The sequence below is a fragment of the Suncus etruscus genome, chromosome 2 (assembly GCF_024139225.1).
Source record: "Suncus etruscus isolate mSunEtr1 chromosome 2, mSunEtr1.pri.cur, whole genome shotgun sequence".
Classification (NCBI taxonomy): Eukaryota; Metazoa; Chordata; class Mammalia; order Eulipotyphla; family Soricidae; genus Suncus; species Suncus etruscus.
In genome coordinates, this window is record NC_064849.1 from 134,389,783 (window position 1) to 134,405,076 (window position 15,294).

General features: G+C 38.2%; 2 non-coding genes across 2 annotated transcripts; one reads left to right on the plus strand and one right to left on the minus strand.

Annotated features, from left to right (window-relative positions):
• Nucleotides 1-447: 447 nt before the first annotated feature.
• LOC126002484 (small nucleolar RNA SNORA19) lies at nt 448-576 on the plus strand. Its single transcript, XR_007493179.1, has one exon. It is a non-coding gene; the product is annotated as a small nucleolar RNA SNORA19 (small nucleolar RNA).
• A 1,901-nt stretch (nt 577-2,477) lies between these two features.
• LOC126003213 (U6 spliceosomal RNA) lies at nt 2,478-2,584 on the minus strand. The gene has a single exon (XR_007493747.1). It is a non-coding gene; the product is annotated as a U6 spliceosomal RNA (small nuclear RNA).
• Nucleotides 2,585-15,294: the final 12,710 nt, after the last annotated feature.

The window sequence follows — 15,294 nt, forward strand, 5'->3', positions numbered from 1 at the left end:
GAGTGTAGAGCCAGGAGTATTGCCTGAGCACTGCCAGGTGTGACCCAAAAACCAAAAAAAAAATAAATAAATAAATAAATAAATAAATAAATAAATAAATCTCTTCTATATTCAGTGGACTACCCAGAAGTAATGAGCAGCCCAGCATCCAGATTATATTTTTAGTTTCTTCTAATTTTTTTTGATACTTACAGAAATGTTTGGAGGACCATGCTGTATTGGGGATTAAAGCCAGAGCTCCCACATACATAACATGCACTTCATCTCTTTGAGCTATCTTCTGCCTCTGCACACTATGGTTCTTAAATGCAATTCCCTACTAAAAGGAATCAGCACTTCCGATAATACAAGATTAAAGGTTTTATATTCTACAAGCCTGAACACCTTGTCCTTACAGAAAGCAAGAAATTTACCAGACTAAGTTGATGTCAAAAGATTCAGGAATTAGTGCACATTTCATTGACCTGCTTTCTTCTATTTATGTGAGCAGTGTTATTTCTCATGTGCTATATAATAGTTGAAGGCTATATAACAGTATGACTCCAAGGTGATACTGCCAGTCTCCTTCAAACAGTTCTGTCAGATTGCCTAAACAAATTATAAATCAGAATGTTACCAGCACCAGGTCAGCCATTCAGTGTTTCTTGTTTATAAGTCTAAGGTTTTAAAAAAAATGGTGTACGTGAGGAACATAGGCAATGCTCTGTCCTAGGATTGGGGGTTGGTAGCTTTGGATTGGACTTCCAGCTCCATATTGTACATGTTCTGAACCATCTCTCCCATCACCCCATGAAAAATGCTTGTCCATGCATGTGTGTGATCCTCTGTTCCCAAATGCGCCTATTTTTATTTCTCATGGTTGACATCATACTATAATCATGTCAGAAGTACCAAATAAATACCATTATGACTGACCTTGTGTCTTAAAAAAATAAAAGGTTCAGGAATTCATTAGAAGGTGTTCCTATGGTCCAAAGTTAAAAGAATCTGAACATCAAAAACAATAAGTGTCACATATTGAAACACATCAAAACCTTTAATACCATAGTTTCAAAAAGGTAAAATATATGACCTTGGATGATGCTTGAAAAGCAACTCATAGTCTGCAAATTGGTACACAGAAGGAAAGAATGAAGCATTCTTTTTGCCTAATCTTTTTCACAAAGCCTTGAGGTGACCAAATAATTATTAGAACAAAATTCTCACAGAAAAATCACAGCAAAAAAATTCAGAAGAAATGATAAAATTTCATTATTATCTTGTAACCTCTTGATGAAATATTGAAACTAAACAAATATTCCAAATGGCTGCTCAAACCATTCTATAAAAGGTCAATAGGAAACTTTATATGATGGATCAAGGTAGCAACCCCTCAAACTACAGATCAATCGCAAAATCACTGAGAGAACCATACATTATATTCTGCTGATAAAATGTAATATGAAGTATATGTCATGTGTTCTCACCTCCTAAAGATAGAATCTATATGTGATGAATGCCCAGCTTTTACTGTAAGATATAAAGAGAACAGAGGATGTATTGAACAATGAAGATGCACTTATCAAGATTCAAATTTTTCAACAAAAAAAAAATCTGGTTTTTCAACAAAAGAAAAAGTAGAAGGGTGAGAACCTGAAGATTTTAAAATGCTTTAAATGCATGTAAACAAAATGCATAGTTATGTGATTTGCTTGAATTTTAGATACAAGAAATCAACAGCAAAAGAGGTCACAAGGGCCCGGAGAGATAGCACAATGGCGTTTGCCTTGCAAGCAGCCGATCCAGGACCAAAGGTGGTTGATTCGAATCCCGGTGTCCCATATGGCCCCCCGTGCCTGCCAGGAGCTATTTCTGAGCAGACAGCCAGGAGTAACCCCAGAGCACTGCCGGGTGTGGCCCAAAAACGAAAAAAAAAAAAAAAAAAAGAGGTCACAAAACCATTAAAAATCAAAATACTAATATTTTCGTGATTGAAGGGTCACTATTTTGGGAGAGTATAAAATGATGGTACTAGGGTTGTTTTTGTTTTGTTTTTTTTTTTTTTTGGTTTTTGGGCCACACCCAGCGGTGCTCAGGGGTTACTCCTGGCTGTCTGCTCAGAAATAGCTCCTGGCAGGCACGGGGGACCATATGGGACACCGGGATTCGAACCAACCACCTTTGGTCCTGGATCGGCTGCTTGCAAGGCAAACGCCGCTGTGCTATCTCTCCGGGCCCTAGGGTTGTTTTTGTTTTGTCTTTATACTTTAGAAGTACAAAAATCACTTCTGGCAGGCTTGAGGACCATATGGGATGTCAGAGGTCAAACTCCAGTTGGCTGCATGTAATACTGAGGGACTATTCCTGGCTTTGTTTTCAGTGGTCAGTCCTGGTGATTCCAGTGACCATATGTGGTGCTGAGGATTGGAATGAGGTTGGCCATATGCAAGGCTAGTAGTGCCTTAGCCCTTGAGTACAGAGCCAGGTGTATTTTTTTTTCAAATATGGAATACTTCACTAATTTGCATATCATTCTTGTGCAGGGGCCATGCTAATCTTCTCTTTATCATTCCAATTTTAGTATATGTGCTGCTAAAGTGAGCACTAGGTGTATTATTTCTGCTATCACTTCTATCTTACTATTTTTATTTTAACAGTTGAAAACATAATACTGCGAAAGAAAAAAAATCATTGTAAGTCCAGAGATACCAGGTAAGGAACTTGCATTGCATGTGGCTCACCTGGGTTTAATCCCAAGAGTCCAAATGGTTCCCCAAGTACTGCCAGGAGTTATCCTTCACCTTTGAGTGCAGAGCCAGGAGACTTTAAGCACCACTGGATGTGACCCCCAAACAAGCAAAAATGTTTCACCCCTTTTTATTTAACGCAGATAGACCAAATTGGAAAAATTATGTTTCCTCTTCTGAAAAATCTCTTTCTCATTTTTCTCATTCTAGTTCTTTGTCTTATATCCTTTGCACTTGATTCAGAAAATGCTTGCCTATATTTGCTATCTTAGTATAAGTTACTCTCACCCCTTGTTCTTGTATTTGACACTAACTCAAATGGCCTTGAAACAATTATCTTCTCTATTCCCCTCAGAATTGTCTATACTTTAATGAGTTCCCACTTAATCTCTTCTTTGCCAAAGAATACCACTCCAAATGGCTAAAACTTAAATTCTGCCTGGTCTCCTTACCATCTGATGTGCTTTCTCCATTTCTGAAATATCCTTTTATAATAAGGTGACTGGAACTGGGCAGAGTATTCCAAAGGAGGCCACACTAGTCCTCACAAAGAGCCTGGGTAATTCCCTGGATTTAAATTCAATCTCTCTTTTTAGCATCTCCAAATGCAGGCTCTTATGCAATCATTTGGGGGAGGGGAGGCAGGACATTAAAGCTCAAAGGATTAAAGTGCCAGGGATTAAAGCTCAAGATCTCTAAAATATAAAACCTTTATACTACCCACCATGCTGTATCCCCAGCCCCTTCTGATTGCTCTGCCAGTAAACTCTGAAAAAATGCTATGTTGGGGATTTGGAGAGATAGCCTGAAGGTATCTTTTGCCTTTCATGTAGAAGGACGGTGGTTCAAATCCCAGCATCCCATATGGTCCCCTGAGCCTTCTGGGAGCAATTTCTTAGTGTAGAGCTAGGAGTAACCCCTGAGCACTGCTGGGTGAGACCCAAAAACCAAAAATAAATAAAAAAAATGCTATGTTGGGTTTCCTTCACTCTATTTATTCATCTAAATTTCTAATTTCCAAGTTCACTAAGAAATTGTGGAAACACTCTGGCAATGAAATATATGCCCCAAAGCGCTAAGCAAAAGAAAGCTTCATGTGTTTTACCTGGGCTCATTTCTAAGCACAGGTGTTAGAGCCACTTTATCAGTAAGTGTTTGTGAAAAACAGGGTCCTTCTTTGGGAGATGAACAGAATTTTGCTTTCTTCAAACAGATCCCTTGCTCCTCTCTCGAACTCATTCATCAGAGACGCATGTTTAAAGCTGAAGACAAGTTGTAGAAGGAACAGCAAAAGCTACTCAAAAATTTATGTACAGTTTAACTGTTTTGGTATTTTGTTTTGGGGGTCACATTTACCAATGGAGACTATTTCTGGCTTTTTTTCTCAGGGGTCAATCCTGTCAGTGCTAGGGATCATATATGGTGCTGGGGATTAAACTGGGATTGGCTATGTGCAAGGTCAGTGTTTTAACCCCTGTACTACCTCTCTGTCTTCAGGTACAATTTTTAGAGCTATACTAAATTTTATGGATGTAATGATCTTGAAACTTGCAAAGGGTAGAACATACTTTCCATATAGAACAACTGGATTTGGTTTTTGGTTTGGTTTGGTTTGGTTTGGTTTGGTCACACCCAGTAGTGGTTTGGTCATTCCTGGCAGGCTTGAGGGACCATATGGGATGCTGAAATTTGAACCACCGTACATCCTGAATTGGCTGCTTGCAAGGCAAACGCCCTACCACTGTGCTATCTTTCCAGCCCCAGGAGACCTGGATTTGATCCTTGGCATCACATGGTTCCCTGAGCAATGCCAAGAATAACCCCTGAACACCATCATACCATCTGGTGCGGCTCTAATCACCACCACCACCACCAAAAGTCATTTTTTTTAATTTTATGTTTTTAATTATGAGAACAAAGATGCAAAGAATGAGGATAAGGTAAAGTTACAGTGTAAGAACAATAACCCATAAACAGAATTCTCAGAAATCCCCTTGCTGATATCTGAACTTTGAACTTTCAGCCAAAGAACATTAAGAAAAATAAAACAGAACCCATGTACAATTACTTTGTCCCACAAGTCCCCAGATTGTAATACATAATATTTCTTAGCAGCACACAAAGCAATCTAAAGCCATAAAACTCATGTAACTCCTTACACATTGAAGGCAAAGTACTTTTTTACATTTCCATGCACATGCATATTAGTTTAAGTTAACCTCAAAAGTTTAAGTGGGTTGTTTTTCTTAAGGATTAGAGTCAAGGGAGCACAGTAAAAATGGTGTTAGAGTGGCAATTATTGTTTGCATAGGCCCACCAAAATATGAGGGACATGGAAAGGAAAAACCTTGGCCTAAATACAAGGAGACCCTACCCCTGAAGTTTCCTGGCATAAGACCAACTCTAGGCTCCAGGCAAACTAGTTTGTCCAATCCAAATCATTGTCTGTAGTGCCATTACACTTTTATTTTTCACACAGTCTCTGTTGTTGGTATCATGTTTCTGTAGTAAAGATCCTGGAACCTGCATATCCTACATTGCAGTCAGGATGGTGCGCAGTGTCCTCTCATTTCACCTCACAATTAAAGGGCAATGCAGAGAGCCCTGTCCTGTAAGCAGGTTGTTGTTGTTGTCAAGTCTTCTTAGTGTTAAAGGAATTCTCTTTTGAGCAGGTCGATGTCAGAGCAGTGGTAGGGTCTTCCCTGGTAGAGGATTGCTTCTGGGTGTTGTTATAAAAAAACCTTGGATGTTTCATAGAGAGCTTCCCTAGTTCAAGGGTGAATGGAGGATGTCCATTCTTCTGAGGCCTGTGCCTGGTCATTATATCAATGTTCAGGGTGTAAGGTCCCATTGCACTACAAGATTTGTGTATTCCAATCTCTATTAGATAAGAATTTATTTGTATGTATAGTATTTTCTCATTTTAATGTGCCTATGCAAACAAGGAACAATGCCATGTGGTGTTATCGGTGCATATGGGGGCCGTAAGAACAAGTCCAACAATCCCATGACATGGTTCAATCATAAGCATTAAACTGAAGGATTCTTTCACCAAGATTCCTTATTGAACAGCTCACAAAGAGAAGAAAAGATAAAAAGTGGGTAGAATCATCACTGTAAAAAAATACTTAGTAAGAGTTATAGCTGCCAAAGAAAATATACATAAAATATTAAAAAAAAACATAGCATTTAAAATACAGATGCTTCAAAGGGCTTTACATCTGACCTTAGCAAAAATGTCAGCACTTGCACATACACAATTGTACTCACACAAACACACACACACACACACACACACACACACACACAGCATCTATTCTAACTACTCTATCTTAAAAAGGATCTTGGCCTTTTATTTCTTTGTCTTTTGCTCTGAAGCAACATTCAGTGGTGCTCAAGGGCTACTCCTAGAGGATCTCAAAGGACCATGGTACTGGGGATCAAACCTGGTCTTCACATGCAAAGAATATGCACCAGCCTTTTGACAGACTTCAAACCACTTGGATGTCAGTATTGTTTGGGTCAAGGGCATGAATGGAATAAATACCTAAGACATACAGAATTACTGGCTGAAACAAGCATTTAAAGGAACCTGCCCTGGTCTTTGGAATTAGGAAAGTCTTCCCCAAGGAAGTAGAGCTGTAAGTGATGTGGGAATAAAGATTTATGATGGGAGTGGTTTGGGCTGAGCATTCCAGGCAGGTAGCACCCCTGTGCAAATGCTTATAGAAAAAAAAGCAATGGTAATTTAGTTGTGAAGGAAAGAATGAGAATTATGTTGGATGAGCTAGAGACTGCAGGGTCAGAATATGCCAGGTCATGGGAGAACTTGGTGGGTTTCCTAGGAGCAGTAGGGAACCATTGGAGGATATGAATTAGGGGCATATTTTGAATGCAGAGCTTGCATTTAGAGCAAATATTCCCACCTGGCATGGAGAATGGGGCAGAGGCAGGGGCAGACATTCATATGTTGTTCTGCCACATGCCTTGGTCTACCTGATTATGGCATAGCTATGGTGGGTGTTTTGGACACTCTTTCCATCTTCCACCTCAAGCATGTGAAGGAGAATCACTACACTTAGCTTTCTCTTGAGCTGGAGAAGGACCTCATCAGATGGTAGCAGTAACCTGGTGAGCACCTGGTTTCGCTAACTCCCTATTTCTAGGCTCAGTCAATGAGGGAAGACACTAAGTAGATAAATGCTCCAGGCAACATAGCTGATCACACTTAGCCACATCCTAAATACTTCCTTCCATATTACTGTGAGAAACTGTGGCCAGTGGCCATTGTGGTGATCAACTTATTTACCAACTTTACTGACTTTCTTCCTTCAGTATCCATTAACATACTTAGTTTTTTGCTTCCTGTGGCTGTCTATACCTTTGGAGACTCTGAAACTAAGATGGTGGTAATGAAACTGTAGCTTTGAAGGGTTAGTTGTTAGTCTGGTAGTCCAGTAAATAATCAAATTAAATCTACATTTTGCTTTGTATAGTTGAGCTGAAGCATAAATCACTCTACAACAGAGTGGCTGAGAAGAACATGCTTTGGGTCAGGAGAACAGCCTTTGGGTGCAGGAATCCCAGAATCATTTTCTAGTACCACTGAGTCCTACACTGGAGTAGATCCTGAGTGCCATCAGGTGTGGCCCTAAAAATAAAGCAATAGATTCGTGAAGAAATGGGGAGTGGGAGGAGTTAACAGAAATAGTAGTAAAGAATTTGAGCTGCTAACACCCTTTTTGAAGCATTATGGTGTTTTGTTTGGTTTTGTTTGGTTTGGTTTTTGGGTCACATCTAGCAGTGCTCAGGGTTACTCTTGGTTCTATGCTCAGAAATCACTCCTGGCAGGCTCAGGGGACCTTATGGGATGCCGAGATTCGAACCACCAACCTTCTGCATGCAAGGCAAATGCCTTTCTTCCATGCTCTCTCTCCAGCCCCTGAAGCATTGTGTTTTAATGAATTCCTAACCTGGCTTCTTTTCTATTGCTAACACATTCTTATTTGAATATTTGAAGCTGACTTGCTATATCAAGATCCCTGACTGACTATGTTTCTCCAGATTGTTCTTTCTCATTATGGGTGAGATCTCTACATTAGAAGAAAGGGAAGAACTGAAATAGTTCTCCAAGAGTCAAGGGTTTCAGGGGAAACAGCCAACTCCTTCTCTGTGAGAAGCTATCTTAATCAAGAGAAAGTAGAAGGAAAAATATATTAATGACATATCCAAGTTTTTGAAATTGAACTTAAAAAAATAGCTAGATTAGTGATTTATTTTTCAACATGAAAATTCTCTTTATATTGACTACTCTGCTTTCACAAATGTCAAGCCATTTATTTTATGGTTAAGATGCCCATATTTTCAATGGAAGTATTTCCTTTTAAATGTTAAAAGATATCAACCTTGAAATAAACTCATTTTCGCCTTGTGCTAAAAATGAGAGTATTGTAATAGGATACCGTCTTAATTGATGTTAACAGGAGTATGTGGGGGAAAAGGAGATCCAAAGTCTCCTATTTGATTTTCCTTTGAAGATCAACAATTGAAATAGTTGTACCTTTTTGGAACTCATCTATACTCATAGATCTAACTTGTCAAAAGTCAATCAATAGATTCTCTGAACTAAGCAATGCATTTGGGAACACTCAGTTCTAACATAACATTGCCATTGTGAAACTTTCTCCACTTAGCTTTAGTTACTGCTCCACAGTTCGTTTCATCATCTGCCAATAATGGCATTGCTATTTTTGCTATTACAAAAATAATTTGTTTGCTTTAGACTTGTAACTTTATTTTGCAGGGGGGGATGATTTTGGGCCTCACTTGGTGGTGCTCAGGGCTTATTCTTAAATCTGCACTCAGGGATCACTAATTGGTGGGCCTGGAAAAATATGTGGAGTGCCAGAGACTGCACTTAGGTGGGCTACAAGCAAGGCAAGCAATCTAAAGGTATTATTTTGGCCCATGGACTTGTAAATTCAAATTCAGCCAAGAAAGAAAAAAATCAGGATAGCCATAGATAAAAGATTAGTGTCTCAGACATGATACAGGTAAGTTATAATTTTTCAATTAAAAAAACTCTATTCAAATTTGAATATCCTGAGACAGATCTTGATATCTAATCCTCAAGTGTATGAGCAATTAATCTTTTATAAAGGGGCAAGAAATATGAAGTGGAACAAAGAAAGTTTCTTCAACAAGTGGTGGTGGAAAAACGAGTCAACTACATGCAAAAAAGTGAACTCAGACCTCTCTTTAACACTGTGCACAAAGGTCAAATTTAAATAGGTTAAAGACCTTGATATTATAAGTTGACACCTGAGTTGGTGATGAGAAACAAAGACCACTTCCAATAATGCAAAGCACAAAAGGAAGTTTATTCAGCTAGCCAAGGTCCAAGTTTCATCCAACTAAGGGACTCTTGACAAGGACCCTGAGTCAAATCTTCAAGCAGTTTATATAGAAATCACAAGCATTAACAGAAATCATTTCATTGTATAGATGTCTTAATCACTGATTTTTCTGGCTCAACTTTGGTTGTCTAAGAATACTTTGATTCAAACCCTGGCTGTCAAGGGATACTCAGATTCAAACCCTGGTTGTCAAGGGATACTCAGATTCAAACCCTGGTTGTCAAGGGAGGCTTTGTTTGTCAAGGAAGCCTTATCAGATAGAATGTTCTGAGATCACTCAATCCCTAGTTCTTCATTCCTAGAGGGCACCAACTTTGGTTTTATTTCTGTTAACTCTCTCTGTCTTAAACTTTTTAACCTTTCTCAAGAAGAACTACTTCACTGGGGTAAGTGATTGAAGCCAGGGGCGTTCGTTCATTACAATATCAGACCTGAACCATAATGTACATAGAGGGAAATGTAGGTATAATATTCCATAACATTAAATCTAAAGGCATTGTAAAGGATGAAATACCAGTGGCCAGATAAATGGAAGTGAAGATAAACAAATGGACTACATTAAACTGAGAAACATCTGCACTTCAAAGGAAACAGTGATTAGGATACAAAGACTATTCATGGAATGGGAGAAACTATTCACCAAATAACCATCTGATAAGGAATTAATATCTAAGATATAATGGCACTAGTAGAACTTAGCAAGAAAAAAAACATCTAACCTCATCCAAATATGGGGAGAAGAAATGAACAGGCATTTCCTCAAAGAAGAAATACAGATGGCGAAAAGGCACATGAAAAAAGCACTTCAGATCATTAATCTTAGGGAAATACAAATCAAAACAACAATGATGTATCATCTCATACCACAGAGACTGGTATACATCACAAAGAACAAAAGTAACCAGTGCTGGTGTGAATGTGGGAGAGAAAGAGGGACTCTCATTCACTAATTGTGGGACAGTTTACTGGTCCAGCATTTTGGGAAAACAATATGGACATTCCTCAAAAAACTAGAAATTGAGTTTCCTTATGATCCAGCAATACCATAACTCCTATGGATATACCCTAGGGGCCGGCCCCAAAACACAATGCACAAAAACTCTCTGTACTTCTATGTTCTTTGCAGTACTATTTACAATAGCCAGAATCTGAAAATAACTCAAGTGCCTGAGAACAGATGAGTGGATAAAGAAACCATGGTACATCTACACAGCTTTTAGAGAAAAAGCCATGAAATTTGCTTATACATGGATGGATATGGAGAGTATTATGAGTCAGAGGAAGAGGGATATACACAAAATGATCACACTCATTTGTGTGTGTGTGTGTGTGTGTATATATATATATATATATAACTATTATGGCAATAATATCCAGAGACAAGAGAGATAAGGGCCAGGAGTTTCAGTCCATGATAGGAAGCTTGCCACAAATAATGAAGGAGTAAAGTTAGAGCAGAGAAGGGATCACTATGACAATGATAGCTGTACATGGTCACTCTGGACAAGAACTGGGTGATGAAAGGAGATAAAGTGATATGTGTGATACCCCTTGATTAACAATAGTGCAAATCAGACTGGCGAGGTGGCGCTAGAGGTAAGGTGCCTGCCTTGCAAGGGCTAGCTAAGGAAAGATCGCGACTGCGGTTCAATCCCCTGGTGTCCCATAGGGTCCCCCCAAGCCAGGGGCAATTTCTGAGCGCTTAGCCAGGAGTAACCCCTGAGCATCAAATGGGTGTGGCCTGAAAAACCAAAAAAAAAACAAAAACAAAAACAAAAACAAAAAACAATAGTGCAAATCACAGTGCCTTAAAAAAAAAAAAAAAAAGGAAGAGAGAAAGAGCGAAGTAAAATGCCCAGGCAGGCAAGGGGGAAGGCCATAGGGAAACTGGAACATTGGTGGTGGGAAACATGCATTGGAGAAGAGTATTATATATTGTATGACTGAAACTCAATCATGAGCAACTTTGTAACTGTTAAGATAAAAACCCAACTATATTATAAAGAACCTTACAAGCATCATATTTAAATAAAGTAAAAAACAAAGACCCTATGCATAGGCTGGGGAGAAGGTTCAGGCAGCGGTCTTCAAACTACGGCCCGTGGGCCACATATTGTATTTATTCCCATTTTGTTTCTTCATTTCTAAATAAGATATATGCAGTGTGCATAGAAATTTGTTCATAATTTTTGTTTTTACTATAATCTGACCCTCCAACAGTCTGAAGGACAGTGAACTGGCCCCCTGTTTAAAAAGTTTGAGGACCCCTGGTTCAGAGAGTGGGAATGCAAATGCTTTGTATGCTAGAATCCTGAGTTTGAACTCTGGCCCCTCATGGTTTGCAAGCACTGGAACCAGCCTTGTTGGACATGGCCCAAAACAACTAAAAAAAAAAAATTCCCAAACACCAAAAAATAAACCCCACAAATCCTACTTATTATTTAAAACAATATAAATCTGTTAACATTCTGGTTAACACACTATCCAAAAACTTAGTGGCTTTAAATGATAATTTATTATATACATAATGATTTTGTGGAATTTAGACAGTGACACTGAAGATGATTTATCTATATTTTATGATGTCTAGAACCTGAGCTGAGATAACTCAGAAAACTAGAGCAGAAATTTGGGGTCTCTTCGGATCTTTGTCTTTTTTCTCTCTCCATCTTTCCTTCCCATCTTATTCAAAATGTAAATTGAATCTTTTTCTCCTTATACCCTCTTCATGTTTGGATGTTTTCATAAAATAGAAGCTTCAGGGAGTCATATGTTTCAGACTATGATAAAGGTGTCTGTATGCATAGAAGCTCAAAGATAACATCTCTTAAATGTTAGGCCAAACCTACACAGTGCTATTTCTACCAAATTCAACCGTCAAAGAAAAGTTCACTTATATTAAAGAAAAGATACATACATTCGATGCCTCCGTGGAAAGAGTATTGAAGAATCTGAAATAACTTTAGTCCATGACAATTATATCCCAGTTTGCCTTACAACGTTGCAGACTATTAGCTTCCAAGACCTGAAGAGATGACCCTACTAGAGCTTTCTTCTAGAGCTACCTACTGGAGCAAAGATGAAAACTGCAAGCTTAAACCAAATATAGGTAAAACAATACCTGAAGATACTACACAGCAACCAAAAGCGAATGCTGGAAAAGTGCCGATAACGGAATGACACTGGATAAAAATTTTATTTTATTATGACTTTTTACCTTAGGATAAACCCTAGTCCATGCTGAACAGGGCAGGTAACATTAAGATAGAAAGTCTAAATTCTTATTATTTTGAAGAATAAGACAAAATAATACAAAGGTACTACAGAAACCCCATAGCAGCTTAAAAATAAAAGGTGATGTCTCTCCCAAGAGAGAAACACCCCCAAATTATGTACATTCACTCTATCTAAATCTCTAGTTGATCACTGACCTACTCATGTAGACAGTAGCCAGAACTCAAATTCAGCAACTGTTCAAATAACTTAAAAAGCATTAATTCTCAGAGAAACAAAACAGAATCCAGATTCTTTATAGTATATCATACAAAGTCAAAATGTAACTGAAATGTATAAATGCACTAAGAAATATGACTTGGACACAGTTCTAAGAAACTGAGGCAGACAGATAAACCAGTAACAGGATCCTCTTTGTGACACAAAAGAGACATTTTCACACCCATATCAGTGTGCCCCAAGAAGAGAATAGCTGATCCACTTCACCTTGAGCTTGCATATTTCTTTCATTTATGAACCATACCACAACACACAAAAAACACAAGCACACTGTAACAGTCACAATGGGAAAGCAACACAGAACTCCACCACACTTAGTGAATGAAGATGGTAATTCTGAAGACACAACTAGTATCAGTCACCCACTATATAGCCTCTCTGATAAGGCCTTTAGAAAGAAAATGTTGAGGGTGTTCAGGGAACTAAAAGAAACCATAGAATGGATAGAAAATAAGACTCAAGGATATGAGAGTAGAAATAAGAAAACTTCAAACAGAAAAGACCTGAAGAACTTGATAGGTGAAATGAAAAACTCACTGGAAGGCTTCCCCAACAGAACAACAGCTGCTAAGAACAGAATTAGTAAGATCAAAATTGAGCTGAGGGGCCAAAGTGATAGTATGGTGGGTAAGGCATTTGACTAACATGTTGCCAACCTGGATTTGATCCCCTGCATTCCATATGGTCCTTTGAGCCTGCCAGGAACAATTTCTGAGTGCAGAACCAGAAGTAACCCCAGTATGCCACCAGGTGTGACCCAAAATCAAAAAAACAAACAAACAAACAAACAAACAAAAATGAGCTGAGTAACATCTCTATACAAAAGCAGAAGCTGGAAAACAATCTTAAACAAACAGAAGACGGATAAATCTTCAATTAAATGAGTAGACAACAATAGAATTTTGAGATAAATTCAACAGAAACAACACAAGAATCATTGGAATCCCAGTGAGCCAGGAAGACGGAGAAGCAACAGTCAAAAATATCTTTTTTGCTGAATTTTCAAAACTTCTCCCACATCTTGGATACATGATAAAAGGGAAATGGGACCAAGAGAAAAATGAATGCAAAAATTCAACCCAAAGATGGTGCATATAAATTAGAAAAAGGGAGCTGGAGCAATAGTACAGTGCCTTACAAATTTTAAGGCTATTTGCTTTACAAATAGCCAATCAGGGTTTGATCTCTGACATCCCATACAGTCCACTGAGCACCACCAGGAGTGGTGGTAAAGGAGAGGAGTAAAACTGACCTGAGCATTGCCAGGAATGGCCCAAAAGTGTCCCCCCCCTCAAATTAGCAAAATGTCTAAAACAGCCGTGATATAGATGCTCAAACATATGTTTACATATACACTTAGAACATGTGATATTACAGCAAAGAAATAGAAGCTACGTAAAAAGAATCAAATCAAAGAATCAAAAAAATATAGTAAAACTCACTAGTTTCTTAGCAAAGGTAGAAAAGACAAAGGAATGAGGGGCCTTGAAGACCAATCTCAGAAATTATTTATATGAAGTACAAAGGATAAAGTTAAAAAAAAAAACCTAGACATCCTTAGGTATCTCTGAAAGAATTCCAAAAACTGGAACACATGTAAAAAATAGTACTAAAAACTGGTAAGTTAGGGAAAGGACAAAAAAATATTTGAAGAAATAATGACTAATATTTACAAAAATGGTGAAAGATAGAAATCCACAGATTCAAGGAACCCAGTGAATCATAGATTTAAAAAAAAAGTCATATCTATGGAAAGTTAAACTTCAAGAACAGGAAAATAGAGAAAATCTTGAAAGCTTCTAGGGAAAAGAACACTTTACACAGGGAACAACAGTAAGAATTAAGGTTGACTTCTTGTCAAAAATGATGAAGGCTCTGAGGAAGCTATAAAGTGCTGAAAGAAAAATAACAGAATCTTTGTCATCCCAGAATTATATATTCAGAAAATAATCTTCAAGAATGAAGATAGAGCAAAGACCTGTCAGATTAAAGTAACAAGGCACCAAGGAAAACAGACATGTCACTAACACCTTTTAAACTTTTTATATTATAAGGCATTAGGCTTAGGATTATGTGTCCTTCTTTGATATCCTCAACACTTCTACTACATTTCGCCTTGGTGAGCTGTTACTTTGTTCACAAATTTCTTACCTATCTATCCATAATATTTCTGCCTCTTTTCACTTGTGTTCCAAAGAGTATAGCAAGCTAACTGTCTGAATTCAATACAGAATTTTAATTGTGAGAAGCATTGCCATTCTCCTGTTGTGGATATTATCTTTAATTCCTCTCCATATTAACAGCTGGACTTATTTTTTAATCAGGACAAAATTACAGATGAGAAAATAGATTGAACCACAACTAAAGGAGCGTGGTCCCATATGAGCATGAGGGCCAAGTATGTGAGCACTATAGCCTGATGAGCCATTCCAAGCAGGCATCACCACTAAATGTGTGAGCACTATAGGCCCAGCATGAGTATGATGGCTAGTCACGATAATCACAACAATGAAAGGGGGGGGGGCAAATAAAGGAGAGCAAGGAGAGAAAAGGCAGAGCGACTAATTACCAGTAATGTGTCCAAGGTCACATGGCTAGTTAGTGGTAGAATCAGGTTCAAGTAGCAGTTCCTGACCTGC